The sequence below is a fragment of the Ambystoma mexicanum genome, chromosome 10, assembly GCF_040938575.1.
Source record: "Ambystoma mexicanum isolate Mex_15411 chromosome 10, UKY_AmexF1_1, whole genome shotgun sequence".
Lineage (NCBI taxonomy): Eukaryota > Metazoa > Chordata > Amphibia > Caudata > Ambystomatidae > Ambystoma > Ambystoma mexicanum.
In genome coordinates, this window is record NC_090932.1 from 863,459,415 (window position 1) to 863,482,912 (window position 23,498).

Here is a 23,498-nt window from a genome sequence, read left to right on the forward strand (position 1 = left end):
AGACCTCAAAATCCAGACAAGCTGCTGGGGGTCTCTAAGGTGAAAGGAATTAGCACATTTATGAGAATTATTCCTAACACTGTGTCGCAGGAACTGCAGCAACTCCTGGCCAATGATATCACTGAACGAGCGACAGGGTCCACCCCGTGGATCTCACCACTGGTAGTGGTACCAAAGGCAGGCAACAAACTACGCCTATGTCGACATGAGAGTAGCCAACACAGCCAGAGAGGGAGAGACACTCAGGGTCCAGAATTGAAGACATGATTGTCAGCCTGAACTGCGCCACAAAATTCTCAAAAATTTGACCTCAACCAGGGGTACTACCAGCTCAAGCTGCACTCAGACTCCAGAGGGATCGTGACATTATCATCGCACAACAGCCTCTTCCGGTACAAATGGCTACATTTTGGGATCTCCTCTGCTGTAGATATCTTTCAAGAGACGATCAGGCACCTACTCCTCCAAGTCCAGAGAGCATTCAACTACTCATCCTGGTTTACAGCACCACACAGAAGGAGCATGGCGAAGCTCTCCTGGAAGTGTGTGAAATCCTGAGGAAAGCAGGACTCACGTTTAACTATGAGAAATGTAACATCATCAGAGACAAACTGCGGTTCTATAGACATATTATCTGGGGAGGTGATGCAACCAGACCCCAACAAAGTATGGGCGATTAACGAGCTCAACGAACCTAACACCATAGGCGAAGTTAGATCTTTCTTGGGACATCCGACGAAAGCCAGGGAGCCACCACGAGGGGTCGTTGCAGAACATTCATCTCTACTTTTTTATTTTTACGAAGAAAATCCCTAAAAATCAACTCGTCTTTGTAAAAATCACAAGTTGATTATATGTAAATAAAAAAAATATATATATTATAATAATAATATGTACAATTTAAGAAAATTGTGCAGCTGCACGAGCTTAAACAACTTAAGCGATGGTTAACTTCACCAGAATATTGGTACTTTTGGTAAAACATAAATACACCAACAACTTTAAGCCTGCAAATACAGCGAATAGGCGTCTTCAGAGCAATGCGTGGCTATCCAGTAGGGCACGAGATCGAACTTGCTACTCTAATGGTGCCCTGTTTTCTGCGTGTGGTTCCGCCTCTGTAACACAAACTATCTTTATGGACGCAGCTCACGAGCTTGGGAGGGCCTCGTTCAAGGCTCGTCACCAGACAAGTCCGTAACCTCCTTGAACGCCAAGTGCGCAGACAGGAAAGGGAAACCCAAACCCGCATTATTACCCCATCGGCGTCTACACGTCTGACTGACTGATTGACCGAAGAAGAGGTTGCGGACGTCACCATTTTATGTAGAGCCTGTAGACGTCATCCGTCTGCGTGTAGTGAGTAGGCGTGGCCGTCTGGGAGGTCGCCGCCGCCGCCGACATGGTGGGTGACGTCAGAGAGCTCTGCGTGGTCACCGTGTCTGTCGCTAGAGCGATGCGGGGCTGAGGAAGAGGAGCGAGGAAGGTGGAAGTGGCGGTCCTAGAGGATGTGCGATGGCGGCAGATAGCACGGTTCTTGGTAGGTAGGAAAAGGGACCGAACGCTGGTCTCGCCTGCTGTCGGGATTGACCGGGGGGAGGGAGAGGAACAGAACTCCGCCCCCTTTCCTCGAGCCCTTGACCTCTCCGTGAATACTTGGCACAGCGGGGCTGCGACCCACGGTTGCACTTCCGCGCACAATAGGGTGGGGGAGGGGATCCTGACACAGGTGCTGATCAAGCACCCCAGTAGATAGTGTGGGGGCGAGTGCCATTCTGCGTGCGTCTGAGAAGGGCCATTTGGGGTTGGTTGGTGGTTGCCCTCATTCGATGCGTATTTTCACTGTCATTTTCTGGCACCCACCGGGGGAGGGGCTGGTGGGATGAGGCTCGCACGGGAAGGATGATGTTTACAGACCTCAGTCTGTCTTGCGCGCCGCAAACACTATTGGCCCTGCCAAGCGCTTGCAGAACTCCACCAACAACAACCGTTCAACACCAGCCTCGCAGACTAGAGACAAGGCCGTTTGGAAACACATTTGTAGTGTGCCAATGTTTTATTATGTGTGTCTAATGGTTTTTGAAATGCACCGAATACGTTTCTCACAAATACAACTTAGTATGTTTCTCTGGTATTTTTTTTGTAATGCATAATCGCTCCCGTTATGCATATTATCTGCCTGCTTTGTCGCATCCCCATGTGTCATGTATACACGATCCTAGAAACGCTCTGGATATTACGCCACGCCGGTTCTGTATGTTTTGTATTGGCCTGCACGATTCCGGCTTGTGCATGCGGAATAAGTGCATGGATGGGGCGCGTTGCAGAGTTTTGGAAATCCACCATGAAGCAGTTGCACGCTCGAATGTAATTTTCATAATTAAATGTTTGAACGTCATTGTCCATCATGCCAGTCTTCATATGGTGTACATATTCAATTATATTTTACACACATACCACTGCAAAGTATTAACATATGCTTTGTGTGCTCGTGGTAGGTCGCCAGTGAGTTAATTACAAAGCAGTGCTTCCAAAATATTCAGCCTTCACGATGTGTATGGCTTTGTCGCTTCCATGAGTACAGCGTGGACGATCCTTGTAAATTTGACTAGCGTATATGAATATAGTTTGTAAACAACCTTCCTTGAACACACTTATTCCGTCTCCAAGATGTATTTCATGCTGTTGGTGCGCTCGAGTTGACCGATGCCTATCCGCACATTTTCATTGTTAGGACAGATCTGGATTTCTTAGCGATTGCCTAGTTCGCTTTCTCTGAATTCTACCCAGCAACATTCACAGTTGTTAAAAGCACAGTTCAGAAATTCAGAATTGCCCCTGATTGTGAATTGTTCGAGGTCAAGTATTTACATGTCCTTTTTGGATCGTGACATTTCTTGGAGACTGTTGGACTTGTGTGTCCATTTATTTACGAAGAGAAAAAACTGAGTGAAACATTCGGCTAAAAAGTCACTCTCATGCTCTCCCTCTAGCGGGGTTACTATCAAACTTTGCAAAGGTAGGGGTACAATTCATCAAATGTGTCCTTGCAATGTCTTCAGGCTGAAGTTCATGTTCAAAGTATGCATCAGTACTCCAATGTACTTGGTAAAGAAATAATTACATTTTTAAACCGAAGGAGAGGCCAGCTGTGGCTCAAGAAAAGTTAGTGAGCTGTAGTGCCCATGCATTTTGAAGAATTACTCTCTATTATACAGTAAGTCATATCTATACACAATAAAAAAGATGGGTACATATGCATAATTAACAGTCAGCATAACAAATATATATGTTGTGTGATAAGCATAGAAACAACAAATACCAAAAATGAGTGTCCAATGACATGGCGTTGAAAGGACAGAAAAAACAAAATGAAAGAGCGTTCTAGTGGTATGTTAATTAGTCTAGTCTCTGTGTGCGTTAGATCGATACCCGTATAAATACTTTCATCTTGCTGCCCGCTGCTCATGGGGGCGCAAATAAATGCGAGTGTTAAAGGTTCTTTTAACATCTACCCCTGTTACTATTGAGGAATGGATTTCAGAGATGCATTCTCTAGCGGATATGGAGAGGGTGTTGTATCGGAGAGAGAAGAAAACTGCATTATTTAACAAGATTTGGGGTAAATATCTGTTGTTCTATTAGACCAGTTCATTGCTTGTTTTGTGACTCCGGGGTAGAGGGGGGTTTTCTGCTGTATATAGTTTTGTTGGCTTTGTAGTCATTACTTCATGATGTTATATTATGTACATATTGTTTCTATGTTGTGTAATTCATGAAAATAAATATAAAAAAAGTTTTGTGTCAATGACCTGAAGGTAAATTATGTAAAACTGTGGGTGTCCTGTCATAAATACAATGACTGGTTCTCTTCTCACACATCCAGAGGCGCGTGTGTTAAATGCGCTGTTTTAGCGTAATCCGTCTCCAGTCCGTGGCTCATAAACAAGTCTTTAAAAAATATAAAGATGTGAAACCCCGTGTCACTAACTGTAACTTGGAATATAAAAACCATTGTAACAACCGTTGGAGCTCGTAGTTTACCTCGAAAGTTAGGTTGCGTTACAGAAATGAAGAGCGCGCATATAGCGCTCAATTGGCTGTTAAAGTACCGTTGCCATGGCGTCTGAGGAGACGATTGGGAGTGGCACACCAAGGGGTGTGTCAGTGATCCAGGCGCCTCACGTCCCCGTCTCAGATGGGGAGCCAGGATGGGGACACGCAGAACGCCAATTGTACAAATGGAATTGTACATGGTGAAAGTAAAACATAAGGGCAGACTGTGGGTACTACGCCTGTTGACTACGGTGAAGGTAAATCTAAATAGTGAGTAAATGAAAACCATTAAAAAAACAAGAATTTCTACGACTTTGGGTGTGTTAAGGTGTCCCATGACGATCAGCACAGCGTCATGGAAACAAAGAGTCAGTGAAAGCTAGAGTCAATAGGTACCCTTGTGTTCATGTACACTAAGTGGAATAGCTAATAAATGAAAGAACAATGATGAAAAAACGTAGGGAAGAAAGAACAAATTACTGTTACATATTTGCATATATCTAGAAGTCTGTATCTTGTAAAGCACGATCAGAGTACATATCGATCATCCACTACAAACGAAGTTAACGCATGAAGACGAAATCATTTAACAAAGGTATTGCTATAATGGGATACCCTGCCTTTAACGTCCCAAATGTATGCAAGTAAAATTAAGCTGTATACAAATTAGCTACCCAACAAGAAGGATATTTTTTTATTTCTTTTTAACAGCACACCAAACTTGACCAACACATCAGCCATTTTCGTTTACTAGCTTCTTAGCTTACATTTACATGTTACACATTGCATTCTTCCCCCCTCCCTCCCCATTAACTCGAGCTCCTACTTCAGTGCCTCAGATTTAATTTCTCTTGGGTTAATCCCCTTCACCGTTCTCGGACGTATCATATTCACTGGATTCGGCATGGGAGAATCCCGACATCGTATTACCCAACAAGAAGTGTTAAGCACACAAGGGGGTGCTACATCAATGAAAACAAAGGCAGGAAAGTCATCTGTAAGCAAAGAGCAAACTACTCTTTCCTCTCTTCCATCTCTCTCTCTACTTGTGGTGTTCCCCAGGGGTCTAACCTCTCTCCCTGGGTCTTAAACCACTACCTGGCACCTCTTGCCCACTGCATCGCTACTTTCTGCTCCAATTTTCAATGTAATGCGGATGACACTCTGCTCTCTTTCTGGCTCCCCTCGGTCACCTCTGCTTCTTCTCTCATGCCAGACTGTCTGCATTTCAGGAATGGTGTGTTGCCAATGATCTCTGCATTAATGCCAGTAAGACTGAGATCTTTCTTTCTTTCTTTCTTTCTTTCTTTCTTTCTTTCTTTCTTTCTTTCTTTCTTTCTTTCTTTCTTTCTTTCTTTCTTTCTTTCTTTCTTTCTTTCTTTCTTTCTTTCTTTCTTTCTTTCCCCAATCTGGGCCCTCTTCCTGTGAGGCTAAGAACCTCAGTGTCCTCTTTGACTCCACCCTCTCCTTCTCTCCTCATATCTCTAAGAAGTCAAACTATCAGGTGCACCACCTCAGAGGTATTCTTCCTTTTCTCGCTTTCCCCCCCCCCCCCATACCCCACAGAAGCTCACTGTCTCCAGAGCTCTGGTCCTCTCTAGGATGGACCTTGCAACAGCCTCTTTCTGAATCTTCCTGCCTCTACTCTTCGACCATTGCAACTTATCCAGAACAGGACTGCAAGACTTGTCCTTGGCCTCAAGCCCAGGGATCGTATCTCTCCAGCTCTGAAATCTCTTCACTGGTTCCTGTGGCTGCACGGATCCAGTTCAAGACCCTCTGCATCGTCCACAAGGCTTGCTGGGGCCTGGGATCGTTCTCCCTCCATCTTTCTCTTCCAAAACATCTTCCTTCTCAAGCTCTCCGCTCATCCACCTCACTCTCTGAGGGTCAGACGCTTCTCCTAGCAGAGAGTTGGGGGCAGATCTATCTTCCCGGCTGGGACCTCCTCCTGGAACAGCCTCAAGCTTGAGTAGAACCACCTCCGGTTCCGTAAGCACCCCAAGGCCTACCTTTTCGGTTCTTTCTCTCTTCCTCTCCCCTGCTGATGCACCTGACTGCTCTGCTCACCTGGTCACAATCTGAACTCTGGCCCAGGCTCCTTCATGTCCAGTTGCACTCGCACGGCCTGTGGTCTCCCCAGCACTTAATGGTCTCTATCGTACTCGGGGGCTGCAGACTTTTCCATGCTTGCAGTATCCATTTCTTGGCGACAGCACATGACACATTAAACAGCCTTCTGATTTTTTTTCAGAACATTTTCCGATGTCTCCAAGCAAATATTTTTGAGGAGTCAGATGTGGGGGGATCTGTGTAATATCTGCTAGCATTTCAGCCACCATTTTCCAGAACCGTACCAAGTCAGGGCATTCCCAGTACATGTGATAGGATCCGCTTGCGTGATCCCGTATTTGGGGCAGCTGCCTGAGTCGTCCAGTATGAATTTGGCAATTTTGGCAGGTGTGTAGTGCAGTCTGTTAAGAATTTTAAATTGTATTTGGCGCAGTCCCGCATTGAGTGATACTCTTCGTGAGTGCACATTATCTTCCCCATTTGTCCTCGGGTATTGGCATCTTCATATCTATTTCCCATTTTTCTTTCACCCGGTTTATCGTGGGAGTGTGGGTCTACACTGAGCTATACAATTTGGAAATTCCCAGCCCACCTTGTGTTGTAACCAGTTGTATGCATGGGTGAGAGGGGGGGGGGGTTCGTCGGTGAAGGATGGCCATCGTGCCTGATATGCAGATCTCATTCGATGATAATGTAGTGTTCGGAGTGGGCCCCCTCCCATACCTGTCGTGAATTCCGTCAGGGTCACAAACTTCCCGTCTATGTACATATCTCCTACTCTCATTTCTTTGGCAGGGTCCCAGGTTTCTTGTATGCTAGTGTCATATGCGGGGGGAATGTTTGGGTGATTCCATAGGGGAATCTCGGGGTTATAGGGAATCTCTAGTTCCAATTTCTTGCATATTGACCCCCAGGCTCTCACGGTGCAGCTCACTGGGTCAAATTCACATCCATCTCTATGCTGTGTATCAAGAATAACTGATCTAATATCTGTGGGTGAGGGGGGGTGTGCGCGCCTATCCATGTGTGGGGTGAGTTATCTACTGCATCATACCAATATTTTGCAAACTGTGCCACCAAATAGTAGAGCTCAAAGTCTGGTGCCGCTATTCCGCCTGTTTCATTGGTTCTGTCATCTTTTCCCAACCCATCCTGGCCACCTTTCCATTCCAAAGAAATGCCACTGCCATAGATCAGAAGTTTGGAGAAAATATATTTACAAATAAGTATAGCAGTTTTGGGAGTACAATCATTTTGAGAATTGCGATCCTGCCATGTAATGAAATTGGGAGGTGCCTCCAGACCTGTAATTTTGTAGTAAGTGCTTGTAGCGCATGATCTTGTTTATCTGCACAAAGTGTCTGTCTACTCCCCGAGACCAACACCCGCAGATATCTAATGTGTCACTCCGACCACTTAAGGCCACACGTCAGTGCAGGGCATTTTGTGGAGGGGGTGAGCGGGAACATTTCTGATTTAGAGTTGTTTACTCTGTATCCAGAGTATTCAGCGAACTTATGGATATCTGCCATTATGGGGGCAATGTTCTTATCGGGCTCACAAACGTATAGCAGTGTATCATCTGCATATAGTGATATTAATTGGGTGGCGCCCTTCAGTGTGATACCCTTACTTTTATGTCTCAATCGAACAGCAGCTGCCATAGGCTCTATTGTTAAAGCGAATAGGATGGGAGAGAATGGGCACCCCTGTCTAGTGCCTCTACGCAGCTCGAACAAACTGGACGTGGTTCTATTAGTAAACACTTTTGCCCCGGGAGCCGTATACAATAACCTGACCTATTTAAGAAAGTTAGGGCCCGTTCCGAACACCTCCAATAAATCAAATGCCTTCTCGGAGTCGAGGGACACCGCAACTTCCTACTTATTTGGGTTTATTTGTGACCTTATACCGAATAGCCTGCCTAAGTTCAGGGCAGTGGACTTTTGCGGTGTAAATCCACTTTGGTCTGCATGCACCAGCGTGGGCGTTATGGGTAGCAAGCGGTTTGCTAATACCTTCGCAAAGATCTTCGCGTCCACGTTTATAAGCGGTAGGGGCCTGTAGGATGACAAGTCTTTTGGCGGGCGTCGAGGTTTAGGTAGTACCGTGATTATGGCCTCACGCATTGTTGAGGGCGGTATTTGCTTCCCCAGGGCCTCTCCCCATGTTTCTAACAGTATAGGGACCAATTCTTCCCAGTATTCTTTATCAAATTCAGCACTCAGCCCGTCTGAACCCGGTGCTTTGCCAGATGTAAGGCCCTTGATTAATTCAATGAGTTCCTCTGCTGTGATGGGTTGCTCTAATGCCAATTTGTTTTCATCTGGGAGCCTCGGAAGATCTAGCATGGTGAGATAACTTTTAATCTCAGTGGGGGATTTCTTATCTTTATTCGCATAGAGTCTTGTAGAATTGGACAAATTCGTCTTTTATTCCTTGCTCGCTTATAATTATCTCATTTTGTGCAATTTGTATGGTGGTGATCGGGGTTAATTGTTTCTTGTGTTTCACTAAGTTAGCCAGCATTTTACCCGCTTTATTACCCTCTCCGTATCTGGGTGCCCGGGCAGGGGCTGCTATATACTGTATTTCCCTCGTTGCTAGACGGTCACAGTCTATAAGGAGCTGTTAGCGAGGGTATCCCCACTGTGTGTGCGACTATAAGTTTCTTCTAGTTTATTCAATTCCTCCTCCACCTCACGGTGCACGTCTTTCAGGAGGCCATTGGTTTTGGATATCAGAACCCCTCTAACCCAGACTTTGACGGCTTCCCAAACTGATGATTCACAATTCACTGACCCAATATTATCTGCAAAAAAGTTGGCAATTTCAACATGCAAGTTTTCAACAATATTTGGGTCATTTAGTATATCTCTAGGCATTCTCCATATCATCGATGGTCTAGGGGTTTCTTTCAATTCAATCTCCAATAGCACCAGGGAATGGTCAGATAGCGTGCGGGGAAGGATTTCACAGTGTTGTAGTGTGTGTAAGATGTTTGAAGATGTAAACCAGTAATCTATGCGTGACTCACTATCGTGCACCGAAGAGTAGAATGTGTATCATTTACTGGCCGGATGGAGTACTCTCCAGGCTTCCAATAGGGACAGTTGTGGGAGAACTTGACCAAGCGTTAATGCCGTCCTAGTGGGCGCCCTGGTTACACTGATACATCTATCCAGGACAGGGTCCAGCGCAACATTGAAGTCTCCCCCCCATATTATACTAGTAGTGTCATGTTTATTAAGGCTCTCAAGCATATTCAGGTAAAACTCTGGGTCGTCTGGGTTGGGACCATAAGTGTTCACCAGTGTTATTTGTTTCCCTGCTATTTCCCTCAGACCAATACATATCTACCCATCAGGTCCACCTTGTGCCCCTTGGTCAGAAAGCCCAGCGAGTGGTGTATGAGCGTACAAACCCCTCTGGACTGTGAGGAGTAATCCATATAGTAACATAGTTTGCCCCATTTAGTCAATATTTTCTCATTGACCGAGCTTTGTGCATGTGTTTCTTGCAACATTAGAATTGGTGGTCCGTGTCTAGTGACATAGTTCCCCACTTTTCTGGCTTTCATCAGGTTATTTAGGCCTCGGACATTCCATGATGATAATCTTATCTTTAACCCGTCGCTCATCCTTCATGTATGCATATTGTGACATACCATAATAACTGTTAGTTTGTAGTTTGACAGCGTTTGAGTAGCACCAGTGTCCGCAAGACCATATTTCAATTAAAACTAAAACTTCCGTTAATGCATTCCCTTTCCCAAGACTCAAACTCGTCTAGGTGGGCACAACAGTCCAAAACTCTCCCAACTTCCCTACCCCCACTCCACCCACATCATCATCCCCACCTTGACGATGGACCCTAATAACCATTAGGAACATTTCTGAGGGTGCTTTGTTGCCTACACGAGGCTACCAGATCGGGCTCACGCCCTGCTTAATGTTACTTGGAGCCCCCCACGGGAGCCAAAAATGTTCTCGATACAAAAGGATACGCATATGGCCTGGGTCACCCAACAGGGTCTCAGTCATCTGCCGCAGGAGGATGTCTCTCATTCTGGTCTGGTCCACGGCCCCTGGGGGGAAGCGGAATGGTGGACTCTACGTAGGCCAAGGCTGCGGCAGGAGTCTAAAAGAAGTGCGCCCTTGCTCCATATTGGATTCGCATCTTGTCCCTGAATATTAGTGCATATGGGACCCGCCGTGCTCTTAGAAGTTTTTTGACTGGTTCATATGATCTTCGGCTTGCCTGAACTCTGGCAGCAAAATCAGGGTAGATGTGTATACGGCTTTCCTCGTATTTCAGTGTCCCAAGCTCTCTCGCCATCCGGAGGATTGTGTCCCTGTCTCTATAGTTGAGCAGTCTTGCAATATTCGTGCGAGGTGGGGCCCCAGATTTCGGCACGGGAGCCAGAACGCGGTGTGCACGCTCGATCAGGAAGTGTTCCGAAAAGGAGTTTGATCCAAAGAGGGTCTTAAGGAGTGATTCCACCTGTAATTCCATTTTATCTTTGACTCTGGGATTCCCAAAATTTGTACGTTGTTTCTTCTTGAACGCGATTCAAGGTCCTTGCACTTATTTTGTAGTTTGTTCATGTTTTCTCTGAGCTGGGCAATGTCTCGGTCGTGTCGTGCGACCGTGTCTTCAGTTGTTCCAATCCTGTCTTCTGCCTCAGTCAGTCTCAGGCCATGCTTGTCCACCCTGGTTTTCAGTGTGACAATGGTTGTTACAATATCATCCAGTTTTGTATTTAGGGATAGGAAGCCATTTTGGACTATATTGGTCAGGTGCTCAACCCTGTCGCCGTTCTCCACACCGGGTTCAGAACCAGATGTTGTTGGTGGTTCATGCTCGCCGCTCCCCATCTGGCTGCTTGTATAGGAGTCCATCGGCCCTTTTTTCTTTGCACTTGTTCCGTCTGCCATTTTGTCTTGTTTCCTCGTGTTCTCCATGGCGATTGTGCCGTTGGGCGTTTAACCCCAATCTGTTCCACGAGAATGTGGCATCCGCAGTTTGATGGTTTGGTCTGGCAGTGGACAGGTTTATTCCGCACACCAGGGCATTGCCTGGTTACTGCACTGGACCTGGGGCCACTTTGTCAGGCCTTGCGTAGGGGATCCCTTAGCGCAGTGGCAGGCTAGCTCACCCAATGTTGCCAATGGATTGTGCTCTCCCACGTTTCTGGGTACGGGATAATAAGTCTTCACTCCGGTGAACAGCCTGTTTAGTAGTCATCAAGGCCGCTCGCCTGCTATGGCTTCACTGATTGTCCATACGCAGCAAACAGTTGTGGTGTTAACAGATATTCAGATTGGCGCTGGCAAGCTCAATATCCACTTTTTTGGCGGGCACAGGGACCCCTGCAGCACCCGGCAACTGTGTTCGTGCAACTCTTGGCTCAGCAGCGTTCTTTTGCAGTTGGCCTGGACACAGTATCACTCCTGTACGCCTACAATCCGCCAAGGGCACACATTATGGTGTCTGTTGTGCGCCACATGCCTGAGCAGCATGTGAAGAAATGCCCCGTGGTGCGTCTTATACCAATAATCTTCACTGCCGATATGTAATGCGGCTCCGCAGCATCACACAGCCAGGATGTGTGTCTGTAAATCCGTTTAGTGTATTAACCGGTGATTCGTATGCCACAGGATTTTTATGTCCGCTCGCCACGTCGCCGCGCACCCACAGGGGCCTGTGCAGGCCAACTGCCTCGCAGCCCACCACACAGCTTCCTCGCCCAGGCAAGGCCAAAGGGGGCCACCCATGCCGGGAGGGGGACACTGTCCAGAGATCACATAGCGCGCAATAGCGCTTGCCTTACCCGGGATCGCATGCTCTCCAAACGCGGCAACTCCGCTTTCACCCCCACCTGGGCGCGCAGGGCCGGCGCTGATCCGCCTGCTTCTTCGGGTAGCTACAGTGGTGCTCCAGTCTTTCTATGTCCGGTCCCAAGGAGGGCATGGAGGGGGAGGAGGCCTTTTACATCGGGTCGCGCTGCTTTCCTTCCCGCGCTGTGCCCATCTGTGTCGCAGCCTCTCCTCTCGATGCTCCTTCTGGCTAGAGCGTCGGCCGCTCAGGGCTGCAATCTTCTGGTTGCGAGGACCGGCTCGCGCCTTGGTCCCGTCCAGCTGGGACTTCTATTCGATGTATTTCCGCAGCCAGGGCACCTTTGCTTTCAGGATTTTCTGTGCAGGTGCCGCAGCATCCAACACATGTCTTTTTCTGTTCAGTGACCCGCAGCGAGCTCCAAATACAGGATTTGTTTTCTTGCGGATATTTCTCGGCCCGGAGCGCTCTGATCAGGCGGCCATTGCTGTCGTGCGCAACAGCGCTCCCAAACCACCACCGGAGGCGTTGTTAACTGACATGTGCTGGTGGGCCCTGTGGCCGAGAGCTGTTCCTGCGCCTTCGCGGTTGTTAGCCAGGGTGTGTTGTGGCCTTACAGTATTGCCTGTTCAGGGCTCTGCTTATGTAATTTTAGTTATTTGCCCCGGGACTGCAGGAGGGCACAGGGGGGGTAACGCTATTCCTACTGGTTTAGGCTTCTAACTTCGCCGCCAGCGTCTGTTGTCAGCCCCCGGGCGCCACCGGAATCCGGGGCAGTCTAGGCTGGTGGTGCTGCTGTCCTCACCGCACGCTGCCTGCAATGCCAACTCCGCCCACGGAGAGGCCCGTATGTGATCAGGAGCCGCAGCTCTCTCGTTGGTCCTCTTGGGGCCACAGAGCGTCTCGGAGCTTCTCCTCTGCGACCCCCCCCTCCCGTATTTGGGCGTACAGGGTCTGTTATCTCCCGTTTTTTTCGGCGATTAGTCTCAGGATGTTTGATGAGAGCAGCTCAGCTGTTTTCGTGGTTCGGGGGATTCCAGTAATAGAGTATATTTATCAAGGATTTTTTGCTGGAGAGGAGCTCCTCTTAGGCGGCCATCTTGTTGCGCAACAGCGTCCCCTCCCCCAGTATGCCTATTTCTAACGCTTCATTCAACATTGCCAGCAACGGGAGGAGCACTTCCGTCTTATGTTTTGTAGAACTCACTAGGGAGTCCATCCGCTCCTGGGGCCTTGCTACTCGGTAATAGTTTGATCACTGCTTCCAGTTCCTCTAGCATGATCCGGGCCTCCTAGATTCTCCCTCTCTTCAGTCCCTAATTTAGGTAGCCCAATATCCTCCAGTGTTTCAACTATCTCCCGTAATTGGCCCCCTTTGACATCTCCATACAGTTGTTGGTAGAACTCAAGAAACCCACCGTTCACCCCCTCTTGGGTATCCAGTATTTTCCCGTTTTCCCCCTTTTATTGCTCTAATTGTTGATCTGGGTGTCTCATTTTTATACAACGATGCTAGCAATCTCCCGGGCTTGTCCCCTCCTGCATGCTGCCTCCGTATGTATTTCTTATAGTTCAGGCTGCATAATCTCTCCCAGTGCCCCCTGCACTCTTGTTGCAATTGCCTTATAGTCTCGGCATCATCAGGGGTGTGGTCTCCTCTATGCATAAATGCCTCTGGCTTTGCCTCTGCATTTTGCAACTCCTGCGCTATACCACCTTGCAGACCATGCTATACCACCTTGCAGACCATTAGATTTTGAAATAGCTGCTCCTCTCACCACCACCTTAAATGCCTCCCATAAAGTACAAGCCGATTCTACGCTTCCAGTGTTATTTTCAAAGTATTCTACTATTTTTCTTAAGTCATCCCCGAACCCTGTGTCTTTCAGTGCTTCAGCTCTAAGCTGCCACGTTGGGATCCTGGCTCTAGGAGGCAAGTATTGCCAAGTTAGGATCAGTGGCGAGTGCTCTGAGAGAACCCTTGCTTTGTATTCTGACCACACTAGCTCTCCTGTCAGTTCCAGCATAGCAAACATATAGTCTAATCGCGTATATAGGTTTTGTGGGGCCGAGTAGTGAGAATGTCTTATCATGTGGGTGGTGTAGCCTCCATACATCTTCCAGAGGAAAGTCACTCAACAGGGTACTCAGGGCTTTGGCTGCAGGGCTAGGTTTATCTATCTTCCTATCTGATCTATCCACCCTGGGGTCCAGTGTGCAATTAGTCTCCTCCTCATATAACTGCACCCCCGAGGTATGGGCTAACTTTGCTATATTAGGTCTTGAAATAGGCCATTGTGTTTTGGTTCGGGGCGTATGTGTTGATGATACACAACTCCCTATTTCAAACAATCCCTGTATCGCCACTATCCTCCCATCTGGATCAACGGATGACTGTAATAGCTGGAAGGGGACATGTGGCGCTATCCAAGTAATTACTCCTCTGGCGTATGCTAAATACGTTGCCCCTATGGTGATCCCCCTCCATTTCTTCTTCATCACCTCCTGTTTTTCTTTTGTGAGGTGAGTTTCCTGTAATAGGGCAATATCTATTCTCTGCCGCCTTAGATGCATCATAATCTTATTCCTCTTCAGGTAACTATTGAGCCCCCTGACATTCCAGGTTGCTATATTAAGGTCTCTCATCCATACCCGGTCCCGCCTCTATTCTCCCTTGTCTCCCACTCCATGCGCAATAGCACGTGGGTGTAAGCTCGTCCCCTAACCATTTTCACTGCAAATCTCCTCCCACTCCCCACCAGTGATGTATAGGTATATGCTTGTTCTCTTATCTATCACCCCACCTCCCACCCTCCACTGTACCCATCCCTTCCTGGTGCCCTCTCCCACCCTCCATCCCAACTTCCCCAAACTGATGCCCAGCTCCATCCCAGGATCTCGGGCCACCCCGCATCTGGCCCTTTTCTCAGTCACTGATACTCAGCAGGGGGATACCGTTCTACCAGTATCCCAACTAAACTACCTCTGGGGGGATGGTAGCGTGTCTCCTGGTGCCGCTAGTTTACAGCAACACCAGCGTCTCCTGTTTCCAGCTACAGTGTAAGTACCTATAAGTCTCAGTGAAACGCTACCCTTACAAACTACATACTTTCGTCATTATATTACAGTCCCAAAATCACTTTTTACATGTTGTACTTAACCTCTCATAATACCTACCTTTCCAACAACCCGGTGTCTGGAAAGAAAGGGGTGGGTCACTTCCTGGTTCCGCTCACCGTCTGGCCTTCCGCTCCCGGCAGACAGTTGCTCGCGTCCAGCCATGCGGTCACATCCTCTGGGGTATCGAAAAAAAGGGCCCTGTTCTTGTGGAGCACTTTCATCCTTACTGGGTACAGCAGCATGTATTTAAGGCCCGCCTCGCGTAACCTCCTTGACCGCCACATAATTTAGGTGCTGTCTCTGCACTACGAATGTGTAGTCTGGATATGTGGTGATTGTTGCTGATGCTCGGTTTATCGTCCCTCCTTTGCGGAAATGCTCCAAGACCTTTTCCCTATCTTTGTAGTTCAATATCTTGGCGATGATTGGCCGTGGGGGAGGGGGGCCGGTGGAAGTTTCTTGACTAGGGCTCTGTGCGCCTTTTCCACAGCAAACCCCTGACTGAGTGCCCCGCCTGTTATCTCCTGCAGTAGCATATTCTCCATGTAGTTTGTCGGGTCCGGTCCCTCTTCGCCTTACGGGAGTCCCACAATGTGTACGTTTTTTCTGCATGGCTGCCCTCTGCTTCTTCATCTTTGTTCTCTGGATTACGCACCCGTTGTTGTTTTGTTGTAGCGTATGAATCTCTTTCGTATTGATCGAGCAGGAGCTTGTATTTGCTCCAAGCTTCCTGTGCACTCGTCCAGCGCCCGAACATCTTGTCGCAATAGATTCACATCTACGCTCACTGTGTCAGGGGGCGAGTTGTTGTTGGGGACCCAGGGGGGCTTCCCCGTGCCTTCTGTTTCTTACGGTGTTATGTCTCTCTGGATTATATAGCGGCCTCCCCCAGTCAGATCACGCAGGAACGGATTCTCAGTAGGTCCGGGCCCGGTGCTGTAAGTCTTCTGGTGTCTGTGTGGTCCTAGTCTGTGGTTGTCTGGTGTTTACCAGTTATCCAGCGGGGGCCCGCGTTTTGTATGCAACCAACGTTCCCCTTGTCTGGAAAGTCTCGTGTTTACCACTGAAGGTAGCCACTGGCAATGTGTGCGCCGCACATGTACTACTGCCACACCCCGCGCTACTCAGCACCAATCTTCGATGCGGGTTAGGTGTGTTGTCTGCTCCGTATCCGCTAACTTGCCACCTGTGGTCAAAGCCGTTGTGGGTCTATGCAGTGTCTTCATTTACTGGGATCCCCACTTCGTTGGTTGTTGATGCATCTGCCTATATGCTGATGATTGTTTCTCTGGCACTGCGCTTGTGTATCTGATCGTTCATTTGAGCCCGTAGTATCCCCCACAGCCACCATCGGAGCATCCGGTACTGTGTCCTGGTAGGCAGTTCAGAGTTGCGCTCCATCGATGTCTTACACAACTGCTTGGCCATCTCGGCCTGTGTTGATTCAGTGACCAGGGGGCTCCGTCATTAATGGCTATGTTGGTTCAACTTGTGCTGTGTGTTCCCCAATGTGAAGTCCAAAGCTGTGGTGTCCTCTTGAATACTCTGGTAGTTTCCTTGAGCCTCTGTGCTGATGGTGGGGGGTGGGGAGGGTCACATGCTTCAGCCCACTCACGCAGGGGTTGGCCTCCTAGCAGTTCCGGGCCCATTGTTGCAGATAATTCAGTGTTGTGCTTTCTGCACGTGGCCCTAATACATCAGGGCCACGCACAGCGTCTTAGTGATCTTGAACTAATTCGTCTTTAACATGTTCCGCATTGACCATGCCTATGATTCCCCAATGCATTGCATCAATCCACTGGCTGTGTAGTGTACTGCCAGCAATCCTATCGGGCCGTATTACGTTGTTAGATCAGTTACAGGTGCCTCTGCTCCACTTTATCCAACACTGCTTATGTGTCATAAGCTCGGCCGGCATGTATTCCAATATCCTTTGCCCGGAGCCTGCAGCCGCCTCATTCCAACCCGGTAACAATGTATCCCGGCTCCTGCCCGGGTGTCGTACGGCCCGCTGTGGTAGCTATCTCAGGCGTATTTCAGCTTCACTTAGTTACAAAGTATTCCCATGTGTGCGGCCCATCCACTCTGACGCGTGTCTCATCCCCGGCTCTTGTGCTTTTATTTGTTTGTTTTCTCTGCACCGCGGCAAGGGTAAGGGGCATCTAACGTGTCCGCCCTTGGTTCTTGGCAGATCACCCGATGTCCAAATCTGCATACACACGTCTGTCGTATGCGGTCACTTGCCGTTATCAGGGCTGCCTCTACACCGATCTGTCACTGGGCTCCCGCCGCACATCGACTTGTGCAAAATCGAGGGATCACCACTTCTCTTTACTATTTCAACTCTGGTCCTCTCTCCGCATGTCTATAAGCAACAATACCACTGCCGCAGATCATCTTCACTCCCGATCTCATTGTCTGTCACGAACCGCCATCTTTGTATCCTGATTCATGAGCGGCTGCAAACTTCAAGGACCCGTTGCTCTGGAGTCAAGGTGGTAGCCCGTCCAACTTGCTCTCCCAGTATGCAGCACAGTTTCACAAGTTCATAGACTTAGTTTGGTCAGGTGTAGGCTTCATATAGCGTGACTTCTGCACGGATCGTTACAGGATCTGCAAGAGCTCCTCGGGAGACGCGTCCTAACCCATGGCCATGTAGCCACGCCCCTGAAAATGACAATGTTGACGGTTTTCTTAACTTGAGGAATGCCAGGTTAAGGTCATGAGCCAAAAAGACAGGACTCTTGGCAGGATCTGCTGTTAACCAATCAGCAGTGTGTAATCGTGTTGTTGACAGAAGATGACTGGGATTTGGATTGATGGACCAGCGCTAGATGATTCTAGGGCGATACACTGATTCTCTCCTTTGGCAGGGGTTTGCCCAGTTATTCGGTGTTCGAGTAGAGAAGGAGAGCATAAACTATCCCCGGGCCTCCAACCCTTTTAGTCCCCTCTGTTGTACTTTTCAGGGTTGATAAGATAACCCTCTTCTATGGTGTTCCAGGGCGTAAGAGTGATGGGCTTACAGACAACATATCTTCTCAATAGCTGAGGAAGGTGTTCTCAGTTCATACTATTCTATTCACTGTTCTCCCCGTCTTAAGTTTCATGGAGTGTCTGAAGAGTTTCTTAAACGGCTTGTTTGTTCCCTCACAGACTTTGGTTAACTCCTGTTACCTGTTTTGTGGTCAGGATGCTTCAGAAGGTTGGTAGGATTTTGAACACCGGTCGATCATCTTCTCCCACTCTCTTTGGTGTTCGCTTCTTGGGCTCCATACAGCTGGCTGTTGGGAAGCGAACCAGAGACTGCGTCATCCTTCCCCGTAGAGGATGTCCAGCCACCACCTCTCTGGATACTGTTCAGGCTTGTAGGTAGCTGTGCGAACGGATCAAGTCATGCCACCACAACCGAATATCTGTCCTTCTGTAGATTTGACTCTCGCCGACTAGTATTGCACTTTCCCCGTGTCTTAGGAACAATGTACTTCTGGTCAACCAGGGTGTTCTGCTACTCCTTCTCTTGTTCGGCGTGCCTCTCAACCACCGGCCACCAGCTTTCAATTGTATAGCGTTTGGCGTTCTGCTACCAAGCGGGACACCGCTTGGTGGCAGAACGGAGATAGCTACCGCAGGTAGCAGATCTCTTCTGCCTTCGACACGGTCAACCATACCCTCCTGCTGAACCGTCTCCGTGAAAACTTGGGTATCACTGATCAGGCTCCTGCCTGGCTGACCTCTTTCCTCTCAGATCGACCCTCCCAGGTCCAACTTGGGTCCTTCCTTTCATCTATCTTCCTCTCTACCTGTGGTGTTCCCCAGGGGTCTAGCCTCTCGCCCTGGCTTTTCAGGCAATACCTGGCAACTCTCGCCCACTGCATTGCCATTTTCTGCTCAAATTTCCAGTGCTACGCTGACGACACTCAACTCATTTTCAGGCTGCCCTCTGCCATCTCCTCTCCCTCTCTCATCTCTGATTGCCTAACTGCCATTCAAGATTGGTGTGCCGCCAATGATCTTTGTCTGAATGCCAGCAAGACGGAGAGCCTCCTCATCGGCACACCTTCACCATCCGTTCCCCTCACTCTCTGGCCCGGCCTCCCTTGGCCGCCCTCCTACCCCCACCTGCGAGGCTAAGAACCTCTGGGTCATCTTTGACTCAACCCTTTCCTTCTCCGCCCACATCTCTGAGGTCTCTAAAAAGTCAAATTTCCGACTGCACCTCCTCAGAGGTACTCCGCCTTTCCTCTCCTTCCCCCAGAAGCTCATGGTATCTCAAGCTCTGGTTCTCTCTAGCTTGGACTATTCTAACAGCCTCTTTCTAAATCTACCTGCCTCTACTCTCCGCCCTCTGCAACTAATCCAGAACAGGACTGTGAGACTTGTCCTTGGCCTCAAGCCCTGGGATCGTATCTCTCCAGCTCTGAAATCTTCACTGGCTCCCAGTGGATGCAAGGATTTCATTCAAAACCCTCTGCATTGTCCACAAGGCTTTCTGGGGCCTGGGTCCAATATACCTTCAGCTATCCCTCCGCAAATACCTCCCCTCTCAAGCTCTTCGCTCCTCTACCTCCAACTCACTCAGGGTCAGTCGTTTTTCTAAGAAACAAGCTGGGGGTAGATCTCTGTCTTCGGCTGGGGCCTCCCTCTGGAACAGCCTCCCTGCCACTCTAAAACTTGAGGAGAACCATCTCCGGTTCCGGAAGCACCTCAAGACCTTCCTCTTTTCTTCTGCCTTCGCTCCCCCTCTCCCCTGCTGATCTGTTCTCTCTTGGCACCGTGCACCTGGCCACCCTCTGTCTTTTGGGCCCAGGTACCTAATCATCCTGTCACCCTCCCGCACTGCCTCCGGGCCACCCCATGCACTCTGGTCTGTATCTGTACCCATACAGCCCCCCCTTTTTCTTTCTGCACTTATCGGACCTACCCTGTCTGCTGCCTTAAACCTAGCACTTGCAAATTGCTGGCTGCATTACCACTGTTTGTTGCCTTTATTATGTATTTATTGTTATTTATCTGTTTCTCCTCTGCTTCGCACTTTCCACCTCTCCCCCCCTTCCATGCACTTTTCCCCTCCCCCCTCTCCCATGCACTTGCACGTTCTCAATGTCACTGGGCCTAGTAAAATCGCTGTTTTGTTCTCCCCTGTTCCCCTCCCTTGCCTTGTCGCGCTCTGAAACACTTGTATACGAGCGCGATAGAAATAAAATATCAATCAAAAAACCTATTCCTACCTTCGTTTCTGCTTTCTCAACATCCAATACCCCATCGGTCTGCGAGGTGCCCTCATGCGATCCCTGGTTTCACGTCTCTTGCTTGAGCTTCTCTGGACTGCCTTTGGGTGTTCTCTCAGCTTCGATCTCTCTATTTCTCTATTTCGCTTACCCTCGATTGCTTTCTCTGGTTCTCTTTAGTACTTTTTCCGGAACCCTTCCACCATCATTCTGATGTCCTGATATAGTGGGGTCCGCCCTGTCCATTGTCTGCCTGACATAATGTCTATTCCATTGACTACAGCTGTTCTGGCATTTTTCAAGATCGCTTGTAGCGTTCTCGTGAGTGTCTTCATCTCAGTACTGTGAGGTGTCCGAAATGAAAGCCGGATACAGAAGGATCGGTCTGTCAGGGTGCCAGAAACTGAAAAGCCGTCCTTGCTGACCCTTACACTACAAACAAAATAATAAAGTGGGAAAGGAAAGGTCTTCAACTTGACATTGGCAAAAAATGTTCATAAATGAGAATGGCTCCAACAAAAATGTTCTCCGAGGTGAAAAGACCATGGATCCAGAGGGTGGTCGCCGGAACGCCCCAGGGTTCCTACTTGCCTTGAGCTATGCACCTGTTCTCTCCAGCGTCTCCAGTCCTGTTCATGCTTCTGCATCGTGGCTCTGCCGCTCGTGTCCCAATGTGGGTTGTGCAGGTGTCCTTCTGGCTTCCTTGTAGGCTCTGCTGTCACACACCTACTTCCTTTCAGGTTCTGGTAAGGAGAACGCTGCTTCTTCGAGCTGCAGAGCGCCCAGGAACTCTCTTGCGGCTCCCGGCGTCTCCACGCATGCCCTCCTCTCACACTGCATTTCTCCTTCTGTCGTGGCAAACTCTGCTGCTTCGCCCCAGCGGTTCATGTCTCCAGCGTTCGTAAGGCTCTGCCGAGGAAAAAACCTTTTCTCCTGCACCGCCCTGCATCCCGTATGTGCTATTGCCGGATTCGGCTAAAATGGCTGAATCCAATTTACCCACCCAACCAAAAGACCTAATATACATACCACAAAAAGTTCGAACTACCAACATTTCGAACTTATTGCTGTATGTATATTAGGTCTTTTGGTTGGGTGGGTAAAAAAAAAGAAAAACAAAAGGCTGCAGGGGTGTGCCCCGCAACACCCTGCTCACTATGCTGTACAGTATAGTGAGCGGAGGTTGCGCGGGACACCCCCGCAGCTGACCCGACCGAAAAAAGGTTGCCAGGGTGTCCACGCAACACCCAGCTCACATGCGAGCAGGGTGCGGGGACACCCCTGCAGCTGATCGCTAAAAGACCCTGCGGTGCCGGTTCCAAATCAGAGGTGAAAGGGAACCAGCGTTGCAGGGACACAGTGCGTCGCGATGAAAGGTAAGTGTGGGGGTGTGGGTACGGGTTAGTGTTATGGATTTGGGGTTGTTTTACCACAGATATCCACATGAGAAATGTACAAACATTTATGTATAACGTACATTTCTCATGCAGTCATTTCTGTCGCTGACATTTCAGACACGGTAAAACCCTAAATCCTATTGCCATCTTTAAATGTCCTGTGCACAGGTGATTTTGTAGAACTAGTCTGCACATTGAGCTTCAGGCTCCTGTTACCTTCTATCAACACCGTCATCCTCTTTGTCTCAGTACTTGGGTGGTTATGGGAGTTGGAGTCCATGGTTGTCATTGGACATACAGTATTTGGATAGTCTTTCTCAGTGGTTTAACATGAGGGAACAGTTTCACAAAAAGGTGCACCAGGAGCAAAAAATGGGTTTCATTGGAGCTTTGTCTCTTCAGGTCATAGGTGGGAATTCAACCTAAAGAATATTGGGAAGAGGTTTCTTTACTTGCTCAACAAGGGGGAACAAACAACTGGCAATAGACCCTTAAAGGTCTTGGCATTAGAGGGTCTTCCTCATGGGCAAGGGTGGGGGTTACTGCATCTCGTCCAATGGAGTCATGACATCTCCCCGGTAGTTGTTTCCTCCCATCTGATCCTCTCACATAGCCGCCCCCATGGTCAGGATCAAGTAGAGGCTGCTGTCTCCAGGGCACCGCCTAGGGAATTTGTGATGACTCCATTGTATTCATCACAGAACCTAAACCATCATGATAGTTTAATGTTTCACTGTAACACATGGTTTTAGGCATAAGTTTAGACCCATAAAATTCAGGTTCTACCGTCCGTCCGCCTATCGGGTTGAGGTTTAAAGGAGTCAATTATCACTTGCTAGTGGCTAGTCTTGATGCCAGTGGTTGTTTTGATTTAGTTATCCCATTCCTTGTCCTCCAAACGTTTTCTTTGGTGCTCAAGTCTGCACTTTAGAAAATATCAAATTGTAAAATACACATAAACTTGTGATATTTATAAATATACTTGTATTTCAGTTAGACTTTTTTTACTATTGTGTGTCACTTCTGCACCCTCTATAATCAGAAACTTGCACAGCTAGGAGGGAGATGAGATGTGAGTAGGGGGGACACAGCTTGTGGTTTATTTACCAACCATTGAATTCCTATGGCCATGAAAATGCCTTTTGCTATTCCCACCCACTACATACCCCTCCCGCCCAATACACATACTCCTGGAATCTCTTTGAACTAGTTATATCAAGCAGTGACTGCAAACACTGTACTGTAAAGGCTGGCATGTGTAATTTGTAGCAAAATATCAATTGTGATGCCCTGACCATCGTGCGCTCTGTAAAGATCAAGGGTAAGACTCAGACACAGTGGCAGGTTAAGTGTAGGTTATAGATTAATTTTTAAAATAATAAGAGGGTTGGGGGTAATCCTATCTATAGGTTACAGTTGGTTGGAGTTATCTGGGTCGGGACTCCCTGTCCACTGCGCATCTTATTTATGAACAATTGTGTTTTAGCCCGCAGCCTGGCCCCTGGTTTGTCTGGGTACCTACTCCGAGGTTCCCAGTTGGCTGAAAGAGAAAGTGGGACGGCAAACCTGTGGATAGTGTTGGACGCTGGCGGGATTGGATAATCCAAGAATTCAGCTGATATGCTTATAGTTTAGGTACATCATCAGGTCAGAAGAGTCATGTTGGTGTTTGTAAATTGTTGCTTTTTTATTATTATTTTCAAACACAACACCAGAGCAATTGGAAAACATTAACGTGGCCAATGATGCCAATTTTTCAACATAGGTGAGTGCACACAGCCGA

The 23,498-nt window shown here is 48.4% G+C and overlaps 1 protein-coding gene across 1 annotated transcript in view; it reads left to right on the forward strand.

Moving 5' to 3' along the window:
- The first annotated feature begins 1,415 nt into the window (after window positions 1–1,415).
- The window catches only part of SKIL (SKI like proto-oncogene), a 621,859-nt gene continuing 599,776 nt past the window's right edge, over window positions 1,416–23,498 (forward strand). Inside the window, exon 1 of the mRNA XM_069618566.1 lies at window positions 1,416–1,540. The gene's annotated coding sequence lies outside the window, so the exon portion shown is untranslated. The remainder of the gene's footprint in view (window positions 1,541–23,498) is intronic.